Source organism: Myxocyprinus asiaticus, chromosome 6 (assembly GCF_019703515.2).
Source record: "Myxocyprinus asiaticus isolate MX2 ecotype Aquarium Trade chromosome 6, UBuf_Myxa_2, whole genome shotgun sequence".
In the NCBI taxonomy this organism is placed as follows: Eukaryota; Metazoa; Chordata; class Actinopteri; order Cypriniformes; family Catostomidae; genus Myxocyprinus; species Myxocyprinus asiaticus.
In genome coordinates this window covers 3,301,419-3,327,547 of record NC_059349.1, presented here as the reverse complement: position 1 = coordinate 3,327,547, position 26,129 = coordinate 3,301,419, and the positions used below count along the sequence as shown (strand labels likewise).

At 39.8% G+C, this 26,129-nt stretch overlaps 1 protein-coding gene and 4 non-coding genes across 5 annotated transcripts in view; 4 read left to right on the top strand and 1 right to left on the bottom strand.

The window, feature by feature from the left end:
• LOC127442946 (gastrula zinc finger protein XlCGF7.1-like) overlaps positions 1-26,129 on the bottom strand; it is an 898,889-nt gene that overhangs the window by 551,605 nt on the left and 321,155 nt on the right. The gene's annotated exons all lie outside the window — the stretch shown is intronic.
• On the top strand, positions 816-1,027 carry LOC127443221 (small nucleolar RNA U3). Its single transcript, XR_007897616.1, has one exon. It is a non-coding gene; the product is annotated as a small nucleolar RNA U3 (small nucleolar RNA).
• On the top strand, positions 14,217-14,428 carry LOC127443214 (small nucleolar RNA U3). Its single transcript, XR_007897610.1, has one exon. It is a non-coding gene; the product is annotated as a small nucleolar RNA U3 (small nucleolar RNA).
• On the top strand, positions 15,713-15,924 carry LOC127443219 (small nucleolar RNA U3). The gene has a single exon (XR_007897614.1). It is a non-coding gene; the product is annotated as a small nucleolar RNA U3 (small nucleolar RNA).
• On the top strand, positions 20,041-20,252 carry LOC127443217 (small nucleolar RNA U3). The gene has a single exon (XR_007897612.1). It is a non-coding gene; the product is annotated as a small nucleolar RNA U3 (small nucleolar RNA).

Below are 26,129 nucleotides of genomic sequence, written 5' to 3'. Positions count from 1 at the left end.
CCCCCTCTAGATTGTATAGGCTTGGTCTTAAGGACACACCCATCTGCTAGCGATGCCATACTGAAGATGGAGACACCATCCATGTTTTTTGGGGGTGCCTTAAGATCCAAGAATTTTGGCTGAAAGTGCAAAGTTTTGTGTGTGATGTCTTGGGCACTCAGGTCTCGTTCTGCCCCAGACTCTGTATTTTGGGAGATAGGGAAGTCATGGATTTGGTAGATAAGTACATGAAGGACTGGGTTTTGACCAGTGTGATGACTGATAGGCAGGTTATTTTAAGGAGTTGGAAGTAGGATGGAGCACCCTCGTTCCCGGAGTGGCGCGCGGAGATGGGGAGGGTGGCTGCCTTCGAGGAGGGGTCGAGCATTAGGATGGGGGTTAGGGAATCGTACAATAAGAAATGGGGCAATTATTTAGCATTTTTGAGGGAATATCGAGGTGGGGCAGTGGACGGAGTAATTAGTAATTAATTAATTTTTTTTTTTTTTATCATACTTGATTATTGTATGTTATTTTATGTTGATGTTTTAGTTTTCTGTGTGTGTGTCTATATTCTGTTGACCACAGGGGTGTTCGTGGGGGGGTCAGGGTGGGTTGAGAGTTTGGTAGGGGGAGGGGATATAGTGGGGGTTTAATGTTTAAAGTGTTTGATTCATTCATTGTATAGATGTTGTTATATTTTTTGTGATAAATTATGAATCAATAAAAATGTTAATAAAAAATAAATAAAAAAAGCCAACGATCAACAAAGCAAAACCAGTAGTGACAAGAAGCATGTGAGAATGGAGCTCTGTTTGTGTTCCACTGAGAAAGACAAGACTATACTTTTAGAGATCATTTCTATAGCTTTTGGTTTGGAAATGCATTTCAAAAAGTTTGTCTTCCTATCCACAATGATGAGTTTTGATGCTCTTTTCTTAGCAGGAATCAAGCACTGAGAGGTGATTTTGTTCATATCTCTTTGCTGTTGATGAATTTTCTGTGTTGTTTTTGGCAATATGGATGAAAAGAGCATGATCAGAGTGGTGCTTTTAGAAAGTAAAACATTAGGCAATTGTTGATGTATGATGTTGAGAAGTTTTTGTATTACATAAGTTTTGAAGAGATGCAATGTAACTACTGTAAATCCATGATGCATTTGGGATTTTGACTTTTATTGTTGATCTTTTGATGTGTTGAATGGTAGTGTTTGGTTGTCTGTGTTGTGGAGCGTGGAAAATGTTTCCTCTCCTCTCTGTAAGAAAACTCTCGAAGTCAGGAGTTCCAGGTGTCGAAGGTTAGAGTTTATTGAGCAAAACAGCAACCCCGAGATGTCTGCTGAGAAAACCCTCCTGTCTTATACAGTTTGTTATCTAGCATTACTTTATGCCTACGCCTTCTTAATATTTTTTTGTATCAAATGGATTCAGCTCGCCCCCATTATTTCACAGAGCCTCTGACTTCATTTTAATGGTGGAAACCATTTTAAATTCATTTATCATGAAAAAAACTTTTTTAATGAATAATACGTCATAATCTGAGCATATATAATTACTTTAATTATCGGTTGTGTCAATCTATTAACTGTACGTACTTTCATGACTCAGTACCATTGTTCTGTGCTTACAGGTGAGTGCACAGAGCACTTTTGCAACATTAGCACTTTCAGTGTCCTCAAATGCCCTTTCCTAGGTCACACACAGTCCAGGCTTTCTATTTTAGTTCTTTTCTATAATTTAGTGCATTTTAATATAAAAATCAACTATATATTCCCTCAGAGACTTACAAAAAGTCTCACCTTCTATTTGCCCTCTTCCCAGAGTGCAATCTCCTACAAGCCAGGCTCCTGTATTTCTTTCAAGTGACCAATATAAGTCACTCATTCTTCTACCAATGCCTATACTTATGAAACTGCACTCCGGAGGATCAACGAGACAAAACATCTCCCTCCACAGTTGCCTAGAAGAGAGTAAAAGATCCCCTTGCTCCCTAGCTAAGTTCTATATTGGAGGGTAAAGCAATCACATTCTTGTATAAAGCATGTGCATGCGAAGGTGGCCTTGTGTTATGTAGAGTACATCAGTGCTTAGACTTATTTCAGTAGGTTAACATACTACAGTGATTAGACAATGTCAATGAATCATTCAGCCTATGATATGTTCCACGGTGCCAGAGGAACTCACAGACATTCCCGGTAGCCTGGAGTGCTATCTGGTGGTGTTGGAGCAGACAACGGGTTTTTAAACCACCAGTAGAGTCTTGCTCTTGATGCTAAGCACTGAGGTGCTCATCGATCCTTTCTTTGTGATGTTCAAGTCTCTGGATTTCCAGTGGCACTTACAGTGATTTTAGAATTCATAAAGGTACATTCTATAGTAATTTACTTCATTATTAGTACCTTCAAAGACGATTGAAAAACACACATATAATGCAGATGATCACAGTAAACCTTCTTTCATGTTAAATTCTCAAAGTCTGGTTACATTACCTAGTTGCATTACCTTATAACATGGATAATGATCTGCTTCAAACCTTCATTATTCCCTTCATGGATTGATTATTAAATATTCACTTCAGGAAGGGGTATATGCCAAAATAATAAACATAATACCCTCTAACTTCCTGCCTACTCTATCCCCCTAGAGGACTACCTACTTTTAGTGTAAAAGAAAATACAACAAGTATACTGACTCCTTTGCTATTAAAAACAGGAGAAAATTGAAAATAAAATGTCCAAAATAAAAAGGCACCCCTTTCTTACCATTCTGTGTCATGCCAGGGGTTTTACTAGAATTCATCCAGTCCAGGGCCTATGGTAAGCCCTATATCAACCCCAGTTGGCTTCACCGACATTGAGCATCTGCTTAGCTGCAACATTGGCCATCATTGATCTGAAGAGAGGCACATCACACCACAAAAATAACAATAGCTACAGCCATTATTATTCCAACTTTCATAAGCCATTCCCCCCAGGATACAAATAGGTTATCAAACCATTTGCCAACATGTTGATCTCTCCCAGCATTGGCAGTCACTTCCTCTAGTAAGTTTTTCAGCTTTTTCATGGCTATGGTAAAGGATCCATCAGGAGCTGTATTATTTGGGATATAAGTACAACAGTCAGCTCCAAAGATTACACAAACCCCTCCTTTTTCTGCCAATAGCCAGTCTAGGGCCTGTCTATTTTGCCATGTCATTTTGCTGGTTGCAGCTAATTGGTCACCTAAGGCCTTCAATGCTTCATCAGTGTAATTAATAAATCGCTGCTGGTTATAATAAATGTAGTTGACCCATTCTGCATTCTTGTTGGGTGTTATCCACACAAATATGGACTCAAAGCCTGTTTTTATTTCATCTCTGGCCTTAAATTCTTGTGGTATTCCTCTTGGTTGACCAATTGCATCTATTATTACATTAGGGTCAGGCTGGTATGCTCTTTTCACTCTATGTTTGTTTTGCACAGTGTTGCTAGATGCAGTCAGGATGTCAGTGTCTTTCGGGTCTCATGTCAACATAGTGACTTCTTGTGCTAGTCGTACTCTAGTGCATATTCCCTTCCAATTTTTTGGCAATGTAGCCCTCAATGTCTTCCCACCACAAACCCAGAAATAATCTGTCACAACTACTGTTTGGGCCTCATGACATTTTATTATAGGAGAGATCAAGGTTTGGTTTACAGTCCCTACACCCTCCCACCAGGTTGTCTTTGGGCATTTTAATTGTCCTGTTGGTTTTGCTCCTTGTAGTATAGCTTTTGCATACATTGTATAATAGGTGCTAGTTGAGGGGTCATGCAGTTTTTCGTCCAAATGCCAGGTTACAGTACAGTTGCCTCTAAATCTTCCCACATTGACCTGTCCTTTTGATTTATTAAAGCACTCATATTGACGTCCTGGGTCTATTACATATGCTACTGGTTTGTCCCCTTTATTTGCAGGCACCCGAACATCTAGGCTTATACATTCATCTCCCCACCCATTCACCTCCTAAAATATGTAAAATGCTGGATTGCTTAATATAGCTAAACACTCAGCTGGGCAAAAAGGTATTCTACCTGTTGCATTGCAATATTGTTTATAATCATGGGAATTGGGCACTACCATAAGTTTTTTCAAAGTTGATGCTGAACATAACAGACAGTTAGACATTCCTGATTGTTTTGCTGTTGTAGTCTGCCCATTTGAACCAATCATTATGATGTGCACTTTCTAATAATTCTTCTTTTGAAAATGTCAGGTCAGCCTCATAATCTGTGTCATTATTGGGCATTGCTACTGGTAATTTTGCAGTCTGATTTTGTATTGCATTAGTTTAGCGTAGTGGCAATGTTATAAATTGTGTTTCATCTGTATGGCTTAGTGGCAATCTTATATATTGATAATCTGTTCCTCCAGATGTCTCCTCATAGTCTTCCTCATTTAAAGACCTTCTTTTAACAAAGTTATTTACTGGCATACCTTGAGAGACTTAATGGAAGTGGATATCACCAAGCTCTGAGAAGTCGATTGTTTGAAACTCTCCTGGCCCTGGGGAGAAGTAAGGTTGAGAAGGCCCTGCCTGCTCTGAGTCTGGGAAGTGGAGGCTGGGAGACCTTGGGTCTGGGGAAGTCGTTGCAGTAGGTGTACCAACACCAAGATCCATAGCAGAACTTTCCTCACCCTCCAGTTCTGACCCCACTGGCTGCTGTACATCCTCCTGCAGCTGTACTGCATCTCTAGCTTCAGCATGCTCAGCTGCCCTAGAATGAGGTGTAACAGCATCACTACTTTCTCCCTCCTGCTCTGGGCTTTCCTCTTGTTCAGTTCTTTCCTGGTCATGGGTCTCAGGTTCTCCTTCAGCTTCAGGAGACTCTATGTCTAAATCTTCCTGATCTTCTGCTCTATCTCTCTGATCTGCTGGTTTTGGTAACCTCAACTGAGGGACCCTAGTGCAGTGATTTAAATGATACCATGTTGTACTACCTTCTACCTGTACTGCTGTTGGGGTTGCTCTCACCAATTTATAGGGTCCTTCCCTTCTGGGTTCATTCCATCTTCTCCTAAACACTCTCAAATAAACTTGGTCTCCAGGAACTACGGGACACGGTGCTTCTTCGTCCTGTCTGGGCCCCCTGTTCTGTTCCTGTGAATGAATAGCTTCGTGTATAGCAGTTAATTGTCTCATGTAGGCCCTTAACTCCATCTGTAGTTGTTCTAAAGGTGGGTCTTCATAAGGACCTCTCAAGTATGGTACTGGCATGGGTCTGCCTGTTAGCATTTCATGTGGTGATAGATTAGTGATTCTATTGGTCTGCATGCGATAGTTCACCAAATGCATGGGGTAGAGCATCTACCCAGTTGAGTTTGGTGTCACGGCAAATTTGATTGATCTTAGCTTTGAGAGTTCCATTCAACCTTTCAACCATTCCCTGAGATTGAATATGGTAGACACACCCTAGTCTTGCTTTTATTCTCAACTGTTGTATCACTGTTTTCACTGTTCTTTGAATGAATGCTGAACCATTGTCAGAGCTAATTTGAGAAGGTATACCAAATCTTGGAATGACCTCTCTGGTCAAAAATTAAGTCTGCAACATTATTTCCTTGAACAACGAAATCATTGCCTTTTTTATGTGCTTGACATTTGATAATAGCTCATTTCTTTGGATGCACCATGGCTGAAATGAGCTTGATTATTTGGTCACCATGTTGAATTGGTGTCCCACCAGTCTTTTTGAACCCACTTTGTTTCCAGACTGCTCCAAATAAATGGCATACTCCATGTGCATATGCAGAATCTGTATAGATATTAACAGTTTTATTTTTAGCCAGTAGACATGCCTCAGTCAATGCTTTTAATTCAGCCAGTTGTGTTGAGCATGGTTGCTCACAGTGCTGCAACACAATTGGAACAAAGGTTTTGTCTTCTTGTTTAACAACAGCATATCCAGCATGATTTCCTAGATGGTCTCTGAAACATGACCCATCCACAAAATAATCTACTTCAGCTTCTTTGACTGGGTGGTTAGTATGAGAGAGAGAGAATTAATTGACGGCCGCAAAGCCGTTTTCGCAACCGTGGGAATTTAGCAGACACATGTTTTTCCATTTCTGACATTAGTTCAACTGTTCTTGACTCAAACTTTTTTTTCTTTAGTAGTCACTACAACCATTGGAACGCCTTTCATAGCAGTGTAACACAGAACTTTTAGCCATGTTTTATCTGCAGATTCAAATATTAAAGGATTTTCTGTGTCTTCCCGCTTTTTCTTTTCTGCTCTTTTCATCATTGATCCTAAATCTTTTGCCTGACTTCCCTTACTTACATATGAGGTAACATGTGGAACTGAATTTGGTACTTGAAACCATTGTTCAATAAAGTTGCATTCCCAATTTGTAGTGCTGCACCTTCTGGCCCTACAATTATATATTGTGAACTCAAAAGCACTTCTTGTCCTTTAGTGTCATTTAACCATTTCTTTTCAAGCTCTGGGTCCCTTTCTGAATCATCTATTATGGTACAATGAAACTCAGTTTTTGGCATGCTTGGTTCACAGAGCTGTTCTTTAATGTATTTTCCCCATTTGTTTATTGTTTTTTCTACATCTCCTAACCAAAGTAAGATTGTCACAAAAATTATCTGCATCACTTCCGGGAAAGTCAAAGAACTCTGCGAGAACCAACATCATAAAACTCTCACACAGAGGAGCATCTCCACCTGAGAAAACACACCCCACTGATTGGGGGCCATAAAAGGCAAATCACACTCACATCTGCTCTCTCTCTCTCTCTCACCTTAGGTCACTTTAAGGACACTAAAAACTAAGTTATGACTTATCCTGTTCTGTAATGTAAAAGGTTTTCTGATCATACATGTTTGGTATCATTCAAGAGGTCTCAGTGCAACTGGTAAAACGGTCTCATTCCCTTTCAGCAAAGTCAAATCACAAGTAAGATTTCAGAACTTAATAAAATACAGTATTCTATCCGGGGCATGCCCCTCTCAAGTCTCACACAGAGACCAGATGCTGTATGCAGATTAGGTGTATTCTTTGTAAACATCAAACAACCTACTCAATCAAAGGTCGAATTACAACTCCCTAAATTGTAAACCGAATCCTAAATAACATCAAACACACACATCTGAAATAACAATGGAATCGTTCGGTACTTAAGGAAGGATGGCAGAGAAGCTCGGGGAATCTGTAAATCAGATCTCCCATGCTTCGTCGTTTGCATGTAGTTTTTTCTCTACCAGGTATTTCTTATTATTGATAAATGTTTGAAGGAATCTGTAAATCAGATCTCCCATGCTTCGTCGTTTGCATGTAGTTTTTTCACTACCAGGTAATTGCAATTTGTATTTCTTATGTTTGGTAAATGTTTGAATGGAATACAACTTTAAATATATTATTATGTTTGGTTCACTGATAGCTTTGAGTTTGATTTATTATTTTAATTGGATTGTTTGAATGTATTACTATTACCTGGTAAATAAATTGTTATTATGATTCATTCTGAAGGACTCTTTTCTAGTATATTTCTTGTTAATTACAAATCTATGGTCAGAGTTGGCTTAATTAAGCTACTTCAGAAGTAACCCATTAGTTAAGGATGTAAGAGGCTAAACGGTAAACCGAGAACCTTTTATAGAACTTAGCCAAGCAGAATTAAAAGGGAATACTAAATGTAGGACCGAGAACCTGTAAAACAGGACTTAATTGACTGGGGTTAAATGGTAAACCGAGAACCTATTATAGAACTTAGCCAAGTAGAATTAAATGGGAATACTAAATGTAGGACGAGAACCTGTAAAACAGGACTTAATTGACTGGGGTTAAACGGTAAACCGAGAACCTATTATAGAACTTAGCCAAGTAGAATTAAATGGGAATACTAAATGTAGGACCGAGAACCTGTAAAACAGGACTTAATTGACTGGGGTTAAACGGTAAACCGAGAACCTATTATAGAACTTAGCCAAGTAGAATTAAATGGGAATACTAAATGTAGGAACAAGAACCTGTAAAACAGGACTTAATTGACTGGGGCTAAACGGTAAACCGAGAATCTATTATAGAACTTAGCCAAATAAGACTAAACGGATAAAGCCGAGAACCTATAAGGACTTAGTCTAAAACTTACTAATATCTGAAACTGATGAATTTGTAGTTAAAGGACCTGTGTCTGACCAGCACAGGACGCAAATAAGATTGAAATAACAAATGCAGTCTAGAAGAGAGAATTACTAAAATTCAGAGCATAGATACATCAACGAGGTTTTTCATAATTGGAGTCAGATGAAATAAAGAAAAGAATTAATGATAAGATTAATAAAAAAACATGGAACTCAAATCAAATAACCAAAGTATTATTTAATGTTGCGCACGATAAGACAGAACACGCAGGAGACCTTCAGCCACGCCATTGGATACCGTCCTTGGGCCAGTGGGTGACTTCCCCCTTACACCAATATATGTTTGCTTGTGGCTCCTGAGGTTCTTGGATCTGTGTGACAGTCATTTGTTTGATGCCCCTGTTGTCTATATAAATGCCTTCTGGAGTGCACCAAATCTGTAAATAAATTTTACATATAGCATGTCTCCCTAACAAGTTGACAGGTGTTTGTTCTGATATTAGAATGGGAATTTTGATCTCTGCGTCATTTATGCTGACTGGAGCTGTCATTGGAATTAGCTGCGCGAGTCCCGAGAATCCTACTGTCTTTACATGTTTTCCAGACTTGGGGAGGTGAGAGGCATAATTTGGACTTATACATGTAAATGTAGCTCCAGTATCTAGTATGACTGGTATTGTTTTGCCCTCTATTTTAACCTGCAGCATAGGTTCTTTCAGCAGGAGACCTTCAGCCACGCCATTGGATACCGTCCTTGGGCCAGTGGGTGACTTCCCCCTTACACCAATATATGTTTGCTTGTGGCTCCTGAGGTTCTTGGAACTGTGTGACAGTTATTTGTTTGATGCCCCTGTTGTCTATATAAATGCCTTCTGGAGTGCACCAAATCTGTAAATAAATTTTACATATAGCATGTCTCCCTAACAAGTTGACAGGTGTTTGTTCTGATATTAGAATGGGAATTTTGATCTCTGCGTCATTTATGCTGACTGGAGCTGTCATTGGAATTAGCTGCGCGAGTCCCGAGAATCCTACTGTCTTTACATGTTTTCCAGACTTGGGGAGGTGAGAGGCATAATTTGGACTTATACATGTAAACGTAGCTCCAGTATCTAGCATGACTGGTATTGTTTTGCCCTCTATTTTAACCTGCAGCATAGGTTCTTGATCAGCATCAGATGATATCATTGGAAGCTGACCCCTCCCCGTAGGATCCTCTGGGCAGCCTCAGTAGCCCTGCTGTGGTCCACGCCATGGATTGAGTGGACCTGGTGCTGGAGCTTGGTATTCTTGCTGCCATGGGGCATTGCTTGGACCAGGGGGTTGACTGCTTTGCCATGGATTAATAGGGCAATTTCTTCTGTTGTGTCCAGGCTGATTGCAGCCCCAATATATTATTGGTGGGCCATTAGTTCTAGGGCCATTGTTCTGTCTACCTCTTCCTCTTCCTCCCTGTTGTAGTCTGTTCCAGTTTCCCCGTTGTTCTGGTTGCACATAGATTACAAGCATTGCTGGTGGCTGTGATGCTTGTCCTGCTGGACAACAGGTACTGGTGACATTGTATTCTGCATAACAGGTACAGGTGATACCAGGGAAGACTGGGCAGCAGAGACAGGCATATTCACAGTAGCCATTACCACTGATTGTTCTTCTTTCTCTTTGACTGTGGCTTGGATCTTCTTCTTTTCCCCAGTTAATTCTTCAAGCTGCAGTTGTGTTAGTTTTCTCTGTAGTTCTCTTTCTTGATGCTTCAATCTTAACTCATTTCTCCTGTATTGTTCTACAGCATGAGTCACATGTTCACAGAACTCTCTGTGTGATTTAGAGTTCAGTCCAACCACATCTTCCAGTTTGTCCTTCACTCGGGTTGGCATAGCATCCTCTATAGCTGTTCTGAATAATGTAGTCATGACTGGGTCTGTTTCTGGGTTTTTCTCCAGCTCTAGTTTCCATCTTCTTAGCTGTCTTTGAATATGTGCTGTAGGATTTTCAGTTTCACCTATCGGTTCGCCTTTCAGAGATCTTGGATCCATTCGTGTTGGGTATTCCTTCCTCAATTCTCCCCACATGTCAGCACGATATCTTTCAAATGCAAATCCATCCATCTTCGTATCATCAATTGCTCCTCTTAGATGCACCTTTTTAAGGATCTCATTCATCTTGGATCCCCCTAAACATTTGGCCAATAATGCTTTGATGTCGCCAATCGCTAGGAGCTTCCCTGTTGTTCCTTCTTCTACAACTCTAATCCATGTTCCAGCCCCCACATGGATGTCTGGAAGGTGAGCTATCAGTCCATCAAGGTCCTGATTGGCCCATGGCACATACTGCCCTTGTGTGCCTTTAATTAAATTTGGCAACTGTGTTTGTATGGTATATTTACTGGGGGTGTCTGGATCCATAAAATATTGTTGCTGTTCTTCTCTGTGTGGTTCCATGTCGTTTGGGTATCTTCTGGGTTGATGTTCATAGCCTTGTGCTCCATCAAGCATGTCCCTGCCGCTTGGTCGATCTCCAGGTAGTCCCAGGCTGTCTAAGAATTCAGGGGTTAGAAACACATTGCTTGGGTAGCTTGGAAGATGCATGCTCGTTGTTCTTACCAGTCTTCTTTGCTGATCTCTTGTCCAGCTTGGCTGTAGTTGTGAAGCATCTTCAAGAGCCAAGTTGCCTGTGACATATTTGTACTCTTTTCTCGGGCTGGTTGAGCGTGCCCTGTGGCTTTCTTCTCTTCTCTTTTGCTGCTCCTTAGCTAGTTGCTCCTCCACCATTTCTTGCTCCAGTGCTTTTAGCCATTTTTCCAAGTCTCTTCTAGGTGTTGTTCTTGCCCTTGGCTTCTCTTCCTCTTCTATTTCTTGTTCAGAACTCAGGTCTGCTTGGCTCTGTGACATTCGCTGTTTTTCTTTTTGTCTTTCTTGCATTTCAGCTAAGGCTGAGGTCACATGTTGATAGGCGTTGAGGGTCTCCATACCTTCTGAAGCTATGTGGACCATGTCTTCTCTCAGGTTTGCCCCTTCACTGTCCCTATCAGAATTGTCATCTTTGATGTCTATGTTCCCTTTTATTTCTACAGTTCCTGATATAGCAGGCATTTGTTTCACAGATTGGTCAAGAGGTGGTGCATAGGGAGGTGGTCTCTCTATTATTTCACTTTTATCATCTGCTGGTCTCTTTGTCTGTCTTTCAGCTTTTATTAATTTTATCCCATGATTTTTAAACAATTGCAACACATCCTGTTCTTTTTCTCTCTTATCTTCTCTTTTTTTATTCTTATGTTTTGCTTTGTGATTTTTAATCAATGCTTCCATTTCTCTACACATTGCCACATCAAATGTTCCCTCTGCTGGCCATTTTGTGTTTAAACCCTTTGTTCATTTTTCACATATGCTAGACAGCTCCCTTATGATGTCTTTACATATTGGGTACATTGAGCGCATCTGTTCTACTGGTGTTGATGTCATTGTTGCAGTGTATCTTGTATTTTTCACGTACCTCTCTAACTCCAGCTTGTGTTTACCCTTAACTAGTCTTCACCAGGCTGGTCAGACGAGGATCACTAAAAGTATCTGACTCCTGACTTCCCCTGGGCTTTTGCTGGGTGGAGGACTTGTTTTAATTGCTAACGTATTTTATTGGTCTTTCTTAAGTATTTCAGAATAGCATTTATTTGTTGTCTATTCAATTGTTTTACAGGTGTTTCCTCCTCTTCATCTAACATTGGCCAATGTGAATTATTCTGCATCCAGATAATGTCTCCTCCTAGGCTAATTATGTCAAAACTCCAAAGTTCATCTGCAGCAAACCAGCAACCTGTAGCAGATACACCTCCTTCCCAATGCATAAAAGTGAGAGATGGGGTTAATTCTACTTGACACCCTCCCAGTACAGTTACAGAAACATTTAATTCACTTCTATCACAATATTCTAAATGAAAAGGTTCAAGGAAGTCAGTCAGGGCTTCCCTTTCCACTTTGTTTAAAAGTCCCCTTCCTCTTCTTCCTCTCTTTCTCCCATCTGTGTCTATATAAATCACTCATTATTTACAATGATTACTTGCTGTTATTTGTTTTTGTTTTAACACCCATATACTTCCACTCACAGCTGTTGGCTATGCTCTGGATCTCTGCCTATGACAATTGTTACATTCACTTTTCCCACAGTTCCATTTGTTGTGTAAAGTGATGTTAATTCCCCATTGCTGTTGCTATTGAAACAACACCTTACTCTTCCACTGCACATATGTCAGTGCTCGTCCAAAGGAGTCCACCGCTTAAGTTGGTCACTCTTTGTATTCTTTTTGGCCATGGGCTATTTGAGCCCTTTTTGATGTAAGGCACATATACTGGGTCAATTGGTATTTTTACTTCTGCACGTAATTGCACCGATTGAGAAGGACTCAACATATAAAGTCCAGTTAGGTGGTTAACCAATGGTTCAAAGGTCAAATGTTTATCCACTATGGCTCTCCAATCTACTGACGGCCACTCCCTTTCTATTTCCTGCAAATTAGTGATTGTAGTCAATTTTTGCATAAATGTTTTTTTCTTTTGCTCTGTAAGATCCCATTTATCTATTCCTGCACAATCTATGTATTCAGATTCTCTCCAAAAATGAGTACTAATTCCCCGTGTTTCTATTAATAGTCTTCCTAATTCTACAAATGTGTTTCTTATCTGAATCATCATACCTATAATGATTGGTGTCAGATAATTAACACCAATATCTCAAAATATTTTACTGCTTCAATGCTTTTCTAATTATTAGACCTCATATCTTTGTGTCTTTTGTAACATGCCTCTCAGGAGAAAAACAGTTACACAGACACATATCAGCTCATTCATCCACATACAACATAGCACAGTGCAGCCAGCATAAACACAATACAGTCAACATAAACACATCAACAATCGCAGCCAACATAAATCATCAATATAATTGATTTGTACACAACACAAGCAATACATATATTCACAGCAACAAAAGCACCATTTATGCAAAATGCTTACCTCAGCTTTTTTTTAGCACCAGTGAGTCTGTTCAGTCAGTGCAAGGAAGCCCACAGCAGTTCCCTTTGTCCCGGTGCCAGTCCCTTCGTGGTCGCCAATTTTATGTTGTGGAGCGTGGAAAACGTTTCTTCACCTCTCTCTAAAAAAAACTCTCGAAGTCAGAAGTTCCAGGTGCCAAAGGTTAGTTTATTGAGCAAAACAACAAACCCGAGATGTCAGCTGAGATCTGACTTGCTCGGGTCAAAACCCTGCTGTCTTATACAGTTTGTTATCTAGCGTTACTTCATACCTATGTCTTCTTAATATTTTTTGTATCAAATGGATTCAGCTCGCCACCATTATTTCACAGTGCCTCTGACTTCATTTTAATGGTACAAACGTGGCTGTTAGTTCCTTTAAAAAAAAAAAAACTTTTAAATTCATTTATCATGAAAAAAAAACATTTTTAATGAATAATACGTCATAATCTGAGCATGTATAGATACTATTAATTATCGGTTGCGTCAGTCTTTTAACCGTGTGTACTTTCATGACTCAGTACCATTGTTCTGTACTTACAGCTGAGTGCACAGAGCGTTCTTGCAACATTAGCACTTTAAGTGTTGTCAAATGCCCTTTCCTTGGTCACACACAGTCCAGGCTTTCTATGTTAGTTCTTTTCTATAATTTAGTGTATTTTAAATATATCTGTAAATGGCTAGTTATCTCCAGTAGCTTCTATGGTTACGGACATGTTACATAACCATTGAAACAGTGTCATATGTTCGCCCTGATAGAAAAATTTGTTTGTTTAATTTACACTAGTACTTTCCTAGTTTATTTTAGCTCAAACGAAACTCTCCTTCAAGGTGTGTTGATTTGTTAGCACCTGTTGATTATCGAACAAATGGCACTGCCGCAAAAGAGTGACGATATTTTGTATTTATTTTATTTTTTCGGTTTTCACATGATATATTAACACTAAACTTGTGTTTTTGGACGTGCACTGGAAGAAAGACCTTTCTGTTCTGATGTCAAACTTGCATGAACTTTAAAGCCAACAGAGATCAACAAAGCAAAACCAGTAGTGACAAGAAGCATGTGAGAATGGAGCTCTGTTTGTGTTCCACTGAGAAAGACAAGACTATACTTTTAGGGATCATTTCTATAGTTTTTGTCTTGGAAATGAGTTTCAAAAGGTTTGTCTTCCTATCCACGATGATGAGTTTTGATGCTCTTTTCTTGGCAGGAATCAAGCATTGAGAGGTGATTTTGTTCATATCTCTTTGTTGTTGATGAGTGTTCTGTATTGTTTTTGGCAATGTGGATGAAAAGTGCATGATCAGAGTGGTGTTTTTAGAAAGTAAAACATTAGATAGTTGATGTATGGTGTTGGTAAGTTTTTGTATTATATAAGTTTTCAAGAGATGTGATGTAACTACTGTAAGTCCATGATGCATTTGGGCTTTTGATTGTTTTGTTGATCTTTTGAAGTGTTGAATGGTAGTATTTGGTTGTCAGTGTTGTGGAGTGTGGAAAATGTGTTTTTCCCCTCTGTGTAAGAAAACTCTCGAAGTCAGGAGTTCCAGGTGTCAAAGGTTAGAGGTTATTGAGAAAAACAACAACCCCGAGATGTCAGCTGAGATCTGACTTGCTCGGTCAAAACCTTCCTGTCTTATACAGTTTGCTATCTAGCATTACTTCATGCCTACACCTTAATATTTTTTTTGTATCAAATGGATCCAGCTAGCCACCATTATTTCACAAAGCCTCTGACTTCATTTTAATGGTGGAAACCATTTTAAATTCATTTATCATGAAAAAAACGTTTTTAATGAATAATACGTCATAGTCTGAGCATATATAATTACTTTAATTATCGGTTGCGTCAATCTTTTAACTGTACGTACTTTCATGACTCAGTACCAATGTTCTGTGCTTGCAGCCGAGTGCACAGAGCATTCTTGCAACATTAGCACTTTCAGTGTCCTCAAATGCCCTTTCCTAGGTCACACACAGTCCAGGCTTTCTATTTAGTTCTTTTCTATAATTTAGTACATTTTAATATAAAAATCAGTGGGGAGATGGGAGTTGGAAGTAGGATGGAGTACCCTCGTTTCCGGAGTGGTGCACGGAGATGGGGAGGGTGGCTGCCTTCGAGGAGGGGTCGAGCATTAGGATGGGGGTTAGGGAATCGTACAATAAGAAATGGGGCAATTATTTAGCATTTTTGAGGGAATATCGAGGTGGGGCAGTGGAGGTAGTAATTAGAGTTTAGTTTTTTTTTTTTTTTATCATACTTGATTATTGTATGTTATTTTATGTTGTTGTTTTAGTTTTCTGTGTGTGTGTCTATATTCTGTTGACCACAGGGGTGTTCGTTGGGGGGTCAGGGTGGGTTGAGAGTTTAATAGTGGGAGGGGATATAGTGGGGGTTTAATGTTTAAAGTGTTTGATTCATTCATTGTACAGATGTTTGTTATATTTTTTGTGATAAATTATGAATCAATAAAAATGTTAATAAAAAAAATAAATAAATAAATAAAAAAAAAGCCAATGGAGATCAACAAAGCAATACCAGTAGTGACAAGAAGCATGTGAGAATGGAGCTCTGCTTGTGTTCCACTAGGAAAAACAAGACTATACTTTTAGGGATCATTTCTATAGTTTTTGACTTAGAAATGAGTTTCAAAAGGTTTGTCTTCCTATCCACAATGATGAGTTTTGATGCTCTTTTCTTAGCAGGAATCAAGCATTGAGAGGTGCTTTTGTTCATATCTCTTTGTTGTTGATGAGTTTTCTGTGTTGTTTTTGACAATATGGATGAAAAGAGTATGATCAGAGTGGTGCTTTTAGAAAGTGAAACATTAGACAGTTCTTGACATATGCTGTTGAAAAGAGGTGGTGTAACTACTGTAAATCCATGATGCATTTGGGATTGTGACTTTTTTGTTGCTCGTTTGAAGTGTTGAGTGGTAGTATTTGGTTGTCTGTAAATGGCTAGTTGTTCCCATTGGCTGCTATGGACATGTTACATAACCATTTAAACAGTGTCATATGTTCTCCCTGATACAAGAATTTGTTTGTTTAATTTACACTAGTACTTTCCTAGTTTATTTTAGCTCAAACGAAACTCTCCTTCAAGGTGTGTTGATTTGTTAGCACCTGTTGATTATTGAGCAAATGGCACTGCCGCAAAAGAGTGACAATATTTCGTATTTATTTAGTTTTTTCGGTTTTCCCACGATATATTATCACTAAACTTGAGTTTTTGGGACATGCACTGGAAGAAAGACCTTTCTGCTCTGATGTCAAACTTGCTTGAACTTTAAAGCCAACAGAGATATACAGATATTTGGAGACCTTTGAACCCAACTGGTAGGGACTATGCATTTTTTTCATCAGTCCATAAGATTTATTCTAGAATAGATTTTTTTTTTTTTTTTTTGATATCCAAATCCCTCATTTCATCTGTTGTTGATTGTTCAATTGGAAATATCTTAGTCTCAGATCACGCTCTGGTGAGTTTAAAGGTATTGCCACATATAGAGAAAAAGAAATCATATAGTTGGCACCTTAATGTGTCCCTTTTGCAAATTCCTGATTTCCAACAAATGTTAAAGACTGAAATCAGTGTTTATATGGAGACCAACTGGTCCTCAGTATCCTCTGTGGGCGTGGCTTGGGAGGCACTTAAGGCGGTTCTTAGGGGTCGGATCATACAGTATGCCTCATTCATTAAAAAATCCAAAGCACAAGAACTTGTGGAGTTGGAAGGTAATATTAAAAGTGCAGAGGCAGAGCTGAAGCGCCTATGTCATCTGATGGCCTCAGAGAATTGACCCAATTGAAATACAGATATAATATTATTTTGTCACAGAAAGTGGAGTTTTGGTTATTCAGGGCAAGACAGTCATACTTTGAGTCGGGTGACAAAGCAGGAAAACTTTTGGCTAGATATATAAATCAGAGAGAGTCTTTTTCTATCATTCCCTCAGTGAAATCTGCTGGTGGTGAAATATTTACCTCGGCCATTGATATTAATAATGCTTTTAAAGAATTCTATCTTGATCTCTATAGTTCCACGTCTTTGTCTACTGATGAAGATATTAGGAACTTTCTGGAACCATTAGATCTCCCTAAACTGACGACTGTGCAAAAAAATTCTCTTGATTCTGAGATAACCTTGGAGGAGTTTGACGAGGTAATTAAGTCCTTACCTACAGGCAAGGCTCCGGGGCCTGACGGCTTTTCCTCTGAGTTTTTCAAATCTCCTGCTACAGAACTGGCTCCACTTTTGTTAGAAGTTTATACGGAATCATTAAAGAATGGAAAGCTTCCTCCAACCATGACACGAGCCCGGATCAGTCTGATTTAAAAAAAAAGACAAAGATCCAAGCGTGTGTAAAAGTTACCGCCCAATTTCCCTGATCCAGTTGGATGTAAAAATGTTGTCCAAAATTCTGGCTAATCGATTAAGTCAAGTTATGACATCACTTATACATATAGATCAGGTGGGGTTTATTCGAGGCCGTAGCTCTTCTGATAACATTAGGCGTTTCATCAATATCATGTGTTCAGTAGCGAATGATCAATCTCCGGTTGCTGCCATCTCTATTGACGCCGAAAAGGCGTTTGATATGGTAGAATGGGATTATCTTTTTAAGATTTTGGAAACGTATGGGTTTGGGAGTACATTTAATTGTTGGATTAAGTTACTTTATGGACACCCTGTAGCAGCGGTGCAAACAAATGGCTTAATTTCAGATTATTTTACTCTGGATAGGGGCACCCGGTAGGGTTGCCCTCTTTCCCCATTATTGTTCTGTCTTGCCCTGGAACCATTAGCAGCCGCGATAAGAAAGAAGGATGATTTTCCAGGGGTGATGGCGAGAGGTATGGCGCATAAGCTTCTGCTTTATGCAGATGATATTTTATTATTTGTCTCCGACCCCACTAGATCTATGCCTTGCCTCCACATAATTATTAACTCCTTTTCCAAATTCTCAGGATACAAAGCCAATTGGTCTAAATCTGAAGCTTTGGCTTTGACAGCGTACTGTCCAGAAACGGCCTTCCAGCCAGGTGCCTTCCAGTGGCCCAAACAGGGAATTAAGTATTTAGGAATTTTATTCCCAGCAAATTTGTCTGATTTAGTCAGAGTTCATTTTGATCCCTTAATAAAAAGGTTTTCTAATGATGTGGACAGGTGGGCTTCATTACACTTATCGATGATTAGGAAGGTTAATGTTATTAAAATGAATTGTATCCCAAAATTTAACTACCTGCTACAATCTGTCCCTGTAGATGGCCCCTCTCTCATTTCAAGCAATTTGATAGCATAGCGAAGTCCTTCATTTGGAATGGTAAGCACCCCAGGTTAAATTTCAGTAAGTTACATAGGCCGATTGACAAAGGTGGGTTAGGCCTAGCCAAGATTTTATTTTATTATTATGCATTCAGTCTTAGATATTTGGTTCATTGGTCACTTCCACCTGAGAGAGCTCTTCCCTGGTTTTGTATTGAAAAGGAAGTTCTTGCCCCTATCTCGCCACTGCAAAGCCTTTCGAGTAAACTAGCTGGAGAGGTTAAGTCGCACCCCGTTATTTTGCATTTGCACTCGATATGGACAAAAGTGTCCAGAGTGTTTAATTCGGATATTTATTTAAACGTAGCCTCAAGCATATGGCTGAACCCTAAATTATGTATTAATAAGTCCCCTTTTTGTTGGTCAGATTGGATTGTGAGGGGGGTTAATACACTTGGTGACCTGTATGAGGGTGGAGTATTGAGATCTTTTGAAAATTTGATTCAACATTTTGGGATTCCCAGATCTCAATTTTATAAGTATTTACAGCTGCGCCACCTGCTCTGCTCTGTTTTTGGGAGTAGCATACACCACCCTAGAGTGGCAGATACTCTGGAAGTGGTGATTGCTGCTTTTGGGAAGGGTCATGAGGCATCAGTGTATTACTCCCTGTTAATTCAGAGTCTGGGGGACGGAGCTTTAAATTCACTCAGAAGATTATGGGAGGAAGATTTAAATTTGTTATTGGAGGAGGAAGTGTGGGCAAGGATTCTAAAAAACATAAAGTCTGCATCTAGAGATGCAAGGGTTTGCCTTATGCAATTTAAGATTTTACATAGATTTTATTGGACCCCCTCTAGATTGTATAGGCTTGGTCTTAAGGACACACCCATCTGCTAGCGATGCCATACTGAAGATGGAGACACCATCCATGTTTTTTGGGGGTGCCTTAAGATCCAAGAATTTTGGCTGAAAGTGCAAAGTTTTGTGTGTGATGTCTTGGGCACTCAGGTCTCGTTCTGCCCCAGACTCTGTATTTTGGGAGATAGGGAAGTCATGGATTTGGTAGATAAGTACATGAAGGACTGGGTTTTGACCAGTGTGATGACTGGTAGGCAGGTTATTTTAAGGAGTTGGAAGTAGGATGGAGCACCCTCGTTCCCGGAGTGGTGCGCGGAGATGGGGAGGGTGGCTGCCTTCGAGGAGGGGTCGAGCGTTAGGATGGGGGTTAGGGAATCGTACAATAAGAAATGGGGCAATTATTTAGCATTTTTGAGGGAATATCGAGGTGGGGCAGTGGACGGAGTAATTAGAGTTTTTTTTTTTTTTTATCATACTTGATTATTGTATGTTATTTTATGTTGATGTTTTAGTTTTCTGTGTGTGTGTCTATATTCTGTTGACCACAGGGGTGTTCGTGGGGGGGTCAGGGTGGGTTGAGAGTTTGGTAGGGGAGGGGATATAGTGGGGGTTTAATGTTTAAAGTGTTTGATTCATTCATTGTATAGATGTTGTTATATTTTTTGTGATAAATTATGAATCAATAAAAATGTTAATAAAAAATAAATAAAAAAAGCCAACGATCAACAAAGCAAAACCAGTAGTGACAAGAAGCATGTGAGAATGGAGCTATGTTTGTGTTCCACTGAGAAAGACAAGACTATACTTTTAGGGATCATTTCTATAGCTTTTGGTTTGGAAATGTGTTTCAAAAAGTTTGTCTTCCTATCCACGATGATGAGTTTTGATGCTCTTTTCTTAGCAGGAATCAAGCACTGAGAGGTGATTTTGTTCATATCTCTTTGCTGTTGATGAATTTTCTGTGTTGTTTTTGGCAATATGGATGAAAAGAGCATGATCAGAGTGGTGCTTTTAGAAAGTAAAACATTAGGCAATTGTTGATGTATGATGTTGAGAAGTTTTTGTATTACATAAGTTTTGAAGAGATGCAATGTAACTACTGTAAATCCATGATGCATTTGGGATTTTGACTTTTATTGTTGATCTTTTGAAGTGTTGAATGGTAGTATTTGGTTGTCTGTGTTGTGGAGCGTGGAAAATGTTTCCTCTCCTCTCTGTAAGAAAACTCTCAAAGTCAGGAGTTCCAGGTGTCGAAGGTTAGAGTTTATTGAGCAAAACAGCAACCCCGAGATGTCTGCTGAGAAAACCCTCCTGTCTTATACAGTTTGTTATCTAGCATTACTTCATGCCTACGCCTTCTTAATATTTTTTTGTATCAAATGGATTCAGCTCGCCCCCATTATTTCACAGAGCCTCTGACTTCATTTTAATGGTGGAAACCATTTTAAATTCATTTATCATGAAAAAAACTTTTTTAATGAATAATACGTCATAATCTGAGCATATATAATTACTTTATCGGTTGTGTCAATCTTTTAACTGTACGTACTTTCATGACTCAGTACCATTGTTCTGTGCTTACAGGTGAGTGCACAGAGCATTTTTGCAACATTAGCAATTTCAGTGTCCTCAAATGCCCTTTCCTAGGTCACACACAGTCCAGGCTTTCTATTTTAGTTCTTTTCTATAATTTAGTGCATTTTAATATAAAAATCAACTATATATTCCCTCAGAGACTTACAAAAAGTCTCACCTTCTATTTGCCCTCTTCCCAGAGTGCAATCTCCTACAAGCCAGGCTCCTGTATTTCTTTCAAGTGACCAATATAAGTCACTCATTCTTCTACCAATGCCTATACTTATGAAACTGCACTCCGGAGGATCAACGAGACAAAACATCTCCCTCCACAATTGACTAGAAGAGAGTAAAAGATCCCCTTGCTCCCTAGCTAAGTTCTATATTGGAGGGTAAAGCAATCACATTCTTGTATAAAGCATGTGCATGCGAAGGTGGCCTTGTGTTATGTAGAGTACATCAGTGATTAGACTTATTTCAGTAGGTTAACATACTACAGTGATTAGACAATGTCAATGAATCATTCAGCCTATGATATGTCCCACGGTGCCAGAGGAACTCACAGACATTCCCGGTAGCCTGGAGTGCTATCTGGTGGTGTTGGAGCAGACAACGGGTTTTTAAACCACCAGTAGAGTCTTGCTCTTGATGCTAAGCACTGAGGTGCTCATCAATCCTGTCTTTGTGATGTTCAAGTCTCTGGATTTCCAGTGGCACTTACAGTGATTTTAGAATTCATAAAGGTACATTCTATAGTAATTTACTTGATTATTAGTACCTTCAAAGACGATTGAAAAACACACATATAATGCAGATGATCACAGTAAACCTTCTTTCATGTTAAATTCTCAAAGTCTGGTTACATTACCTAGTTGCATTACCTTATAACATGGATAATGATCTGCTTCAAACCTTCATTATTCCCTTCATGGATTGATTAAACAACATCAATTAAAGAAAATATTCACTTCAGGAAGGGGTATATGCCAAAATAATAAACATAATACCCTCCAACTTCCTGCCTACTCTATCCACCTAGAGGAGTACCTACTTTTAGTGTAAAAGAAAATACAACAAATATACTGACTCCTTTGCTATTAAAAACAGGAGAAAATTGAAAATAAAATGTCCAAAATAAAAAGGCACCCCTTTCTTACCATTCTGTGTCATGCCAGGGGTTTTACTAGAATTCATCCAGTTCATCCAGTCCAGGGCCTATGGTAAGCCCTATATCAACCCCAGTTGGCTTCACCGACACATTGAGCATCTGCTTAGCTGCAACATTGGCCATCATTGATCTGAGGAGAGGCACATCACACCACAAAAATAACAATAGCTACAGCCATTATTATTCCAACTTTCATAAGCCATTCTCCCCAGGATACAAATAGGTTATCAAACCATTTGCCAACATGTTGATCTCTCCCAGCATTGGCAGTCACTTCCTCTAGTAAGTTTTTCAGCTTTTTCATGGCTATGGTAAAGGATCCATCAGGAGCTGTATTATTTGGGATATAAGTACAACAGTCAGCTCCAAAGATTACACAAACCCCTCCTTTTTCTGCCAATAGCCAGTCTAGGGCCTGTCTATTTTGCCATGTCATTTTGCTGGTTGCAGCTAATTGGTCACCTAAGGCCTTCAATGCTTCATCAGTGTAATTAATAAATTGCTGCTGGTTATAATAAATGTAGTTGACCCATTCTGCATTCTTGTTGGGTGTTATCCACACAAATATGGACTCAAAGCCTGTTTTTATTTCATCTCTGGCCTTAAATTCTTGTGGTATTCCTCTTGGTTGACCAATTGCATCTATTATTACATTAGGGTCAGGCTGGTATGCTCTTTTCACTCTATGTTTGTTTTGCACAGTGTTGCTAGATGCAGTCAGGATGTCAGTGTCTTTCGGGTCTCATGTCAACATAGTGACTTCTTTTGCTAGTCGTACTCTAGTGCATATTCACTTCCAATTTTTTGGCAATGTAGCCCTCAATGTCTTCCCACCACAAACCCAGAAATAATCTGTCACAACTACTGTTTGGGCCTCATGACATTTTATTATAGGAGAGATCAAGGTTTGGTTTACAGTCCCTACACCCTCCCACCAGGTTGTCTTTGGGCATTTTAATTGTCCTGTTGGTTTTGCTCCTTGTAGTATAGCTTTTGCATACATTGTATAATAGGTGCTAGTTGAGGGGTCATGCAGTTTTTCGTCCAAATGCCAGGTTACAGTACAGTTGCCTCTAAATCTTCCCACATTGACCTGTCCTTTTGATTTATTAAAGCACTCATATTGACGTCCTGGGTCTATTACATATGCTACTGGCTTGTCCCCTTTATTTGCAGGCACCCGAGCATCTAGGCTTATACATTCATCTCCCCACCCATTCACCTCCTAAAATATGTAAAATGCTGGATTGCTTAATATAGCTAAACACTCAGCTGGGCAAAAAGGTATTCTACCTGTTGCATTGCAATGTTGTTTATAATCATGGGAATTGGGCACTACCGTAAGTTTTTTCAAAGGTGATGGTGAACATAACAGACAGTTAGACACTCCTGATTGTTTTGCTGTTGTAGTCTGCCCATTTGAACCAATCATTATGATGTGCACTTTCTAATAATTCTTCTTTTGAAAATGTCAGGTCAGCCTCATAATCTGTGTCATTATTGGGCATTGCTACTGGTAATTTTGCAGTCTGATTTTGTATTGCATTAGTTTAGCGTAGTGGCAATGTTATAAATTGTGTTTCATCTGTATGGCTTAGTGGCAATCTTATATATTGATAATCTGTTCCTCCAGATGTCTCCTCATAGTCTTCCTCATTTAAAGACCTTCTTTTAACAAAGTTATTTACTGGCATACCTTGAGAGACTTAATGGAAGTGGATATCACCAAGCTCTGAGAAGTCGATTGTTTGAAACTCTCCTGGCCCTGGGGAGAAGTAAGGTTGAGAAGGCCCTGCCTGCTCTGAGTCTGGGGAGTGGAGGCTGGGAGACCTTGGGTCTGGGGAAGTCGTTGCAGTAGGTGTACCAACACCAAGATCCATAGCAGAACTTCCCTTCTGGGTTCATTCCATCTTCTCCTAAACACTCTCAAATAAACTTGGTCTCCAGGAACTACGGGACACGGTGCTTCTTCGTCCTGTCTGGGCCCCCTGTTCTGTTCCTGTGAATGAATAGCTTTGTGAATAGCAGTTAATTGTCTCATGTAGGCCCTTAACTCCATCTGTAGTTGTTCTAAAGGTGGGTCTTCATAAGGACCTCTCAAGTATGGTACTGGCATGGGTCTGCCTGTTAGCATTTCATGTGGTGATAGATTAGTGATTCTATTGGTCTGCATGCGATAGTTCACCAAATGCAAGGGGTAGAGCATCTACCCAATTGAGTTTGGTGTCACGGCAAATTTGATTGATCTTAGCTTTGAGAGTTCCATTCAACCTTTCAACCATTCCCTGAGATTGTGGATGGTAGACACACCCTAGTCTTGCTTTTATTCTCAACTGTTGTATCACTGTTTTCACTGTTCTTTGAATGAATGCTGAACCATTGTCAGAGCTAATTTGAGAAGGTATACCAAATCTTGGAATGACCTCTCTGGTCAAAAATTTTGATCACAGTTTGGGCTCCCTGGTCTGCTGATGGTACTGCCTCTACCCATCTGCTGAATCTGTCTATTATCACCAACATGTATCTTTTTCCTCTTATTGATCTTGCCATATCCACATAATCCATTACCAGATGTTTGAATGGGCCCTCTGGTACGGGTATGTGACCTATTGGTGCTGATGTACCCTTTCTGACATTGTTTTGGGCACAAATTTCACATTCAGCCAAATATTCGTCTACCATGGCCTGTAGGTATGGGGACCAAAATCCCTGTCTTTTTATCTTCCTTATTACCTCCCCCCTTGCGCAATGGTCAAAACCATGCGCATCAGAGATTAAAATAGTAAGGAGTGCTATGGGAGCAATCATATGTCCTTCGTGAGACCGCCGTATGCCATTCACATCCCTGCTCGCACCTCTATGTTGCCATATGGTATGTTCATAAGGGCCAGCTTGCTGTTGCTTTCGTGCAATATCAGCTAATTGTGGCTGAGGCTGAAGCAGAACTGATACAGGTGCCATCACTGCTACTTGGCATCCTGAAGCATTTTTGGCATGTAAGTCTGCAGCATTATTTCCTTGAACAACGAAATCATTGCCTTTTTTATGTGCTTGACATTTGATAATAGCTCATTTCTTTGGATGCACCATGGCTGAAATGAGCTTGATTATTTGGTCACCATGTTGAATTGGTGTCCCACCAGTCTTTTTGAACCCACTTTGTTTCCAGACTGCTCCAAATAAATGGCATACTCCATGTGCATATGCAGAATCTGTATAGATATTAACAGTTTTATTTTCAGCCAGTAGACATGCCTCAGTCAATGCTTTTAATTCAGCCAGTTGTGCTGAGCATGGTTGCTCACAGTGCTGCAACACAATTGGAACAAAAGTTTTGTCTTCTCGTTTGACAACAGCATATCCAGCATGATTTCCTAGATGGTCTCTGAAACATGACCCATCCACAAAATAATCTACTTCTTTGACTGTGTGGTTAGTACACGAGAGAGAGAGAGAGAGAGAGAGAGAGAGAGAGAGAGAGAGAGAGAGAGAGAGAGAGAGAGAGAGAGAGAGAGAGAGAGAGAGAGAGAGAGAGAGAGAGAGAGAGAGAGAGAGAGAGAGAGAGAGAGAGAGTGTGTTAATTGATGGCCCCAAAGCCGTTTTCGCAACCGTGGGAAAGCAGCTGTTAGTTTATCACTCAGTTTGCCGGTCTCACCCGCGATGGTGGAAATGCACAACAGCCCAATGTGGTTGGACCACAATACAGCAAATCAAATTCGTGATAATTAATACCCTGAGTATTAATAATGAGCAGACATGGTGGTCCGTAAACTGTATAAGCAATAACCTCTGCCCAGACGTAAACCTCTTACTTGAATCGCATGAGGATGCAGAATGTGTGTTCATCCATCCTTTAACTCAGACTCGGTTCCTCGAGGCTTGGGTGATGACGGGAGGCCGTTTCCTCACTCTGTTGGCAGCTGCTGATTCTTGGCGGGCTGGCGGGCTTCACTTCTGCAGGCAAACGGATGAAGATGCGGATTGCTCAGCGGTCTCCTTCGGATCCGTTAGAGTACCTTGATAGGTGAATGCAAAAAGGTGTCTGCTTTCCTCTGCTAGAGGGATGCTGAAAAATGCAGAGCACAGGTCAATAACAGTAAAATAATTGGCAGCAGGTGGAACATTAGTCAACAGCATATGT